The sequence below is a fragment of the Psammomys obesus genome, unplaced genomic scaffold (assembly GCF_907164565.1).
Source record: "Psammomys obesus unplaced genomic scaffold, mPsaObe1.curated_primary_1811, whole genome shotgun sequence".
NCBI classification, from domain to species: domain Eukaryota; kingdom Metazoa; phylum Chordata; class Mammalia; order Rodentia; family Muridae; genus Psammomys; species Psammomys obesus.
The window spans coordinates 13,604,179-13,604,987 of NW_026596091.1; the positions used below are offsets into that span (position 1 = coordinate 13,604,179).

The 809-nt window shown below is 35.7% G+C and overlaps 1 non-coding gene across 1 annotated transcript; it reads left to right on the top strand.

Annotated features, from left to right (window-relative positions):
• Positions 1 to 224: 224 nt before the first annotated feature.
• On the top strand, positions 225 to 331 carry LOC129691816 (U6 spliceosomal RNA). Its single transcript, XR_008722567.1, has one exon. It is a non-coding gene; the product is annotated as a U6 spliceosomal RNA (small nuclear RNA).
• Positions 332 to 809: the final 478 nt, after the last annotated feature.

The window sequence follows — 809 nt, forward strand, 5'->3', positions numbered from 1 at the left end:
CCGTTAAAGAGCACTGGCTTCTCTCCTAGACAAACCGGATTTGATTCCCAGCATTGACATGGTACCTCCCAAATGACAGTAACTCCAGTTTCAGGGTATCCAGTGCCCTTTGTGGCCTCTGTGGCACCAGGTATGTACATGGTACACAGTTATAATGCAGGCAAAGCATCTATATGTTTATTTAAATAAATAAGTAAATATATGTATTTTAAATGAATCATTAAGTGCCTGCTTCGGCAGCACATACACTAAAATTGGAATGACACAGAGAAGATTAGCATGGCCTCTGTATAAGAATGACGTGCAAATCCGCGAAGCATTCCTTATTTTTAAAATACACAAAAAGTTAAAGTAAATAAAAATACCTAATATTTACTCTGTGCCTGATACATTAAATACTCTCTTGAAATGTTCCCCCAAACCTGTAAGTTGATTTTATCTCTACTGTAGATACTGCTATTTCTGTTTTACAAATGAGAATACAGAGGCTTGGGAGGGTTTAGTAAATACTCAAGTTGTATCAGCTTTTGTTATAAACATTTCAAATGAATCTGAAAGAAAATAAAAAGTGTAATGAGCCATTTAAGTTACATTCCTTATTCAGGGCCAGTCTTGTCCATCAAAACTTGCTCCTCCCCATCAGTTAGAAGCAAACACAAGTATTATTTTATTTCATAACTTTCTCTTCATCTCTTGACACCATGATTCTTTAAAATAACATAACCACCAAATTTTTACCAAACCTAACAAACATCACCAGTAATTTCCTGTATTGAAAACCGGTCATCCAGTTGGCCAACATTCCCATG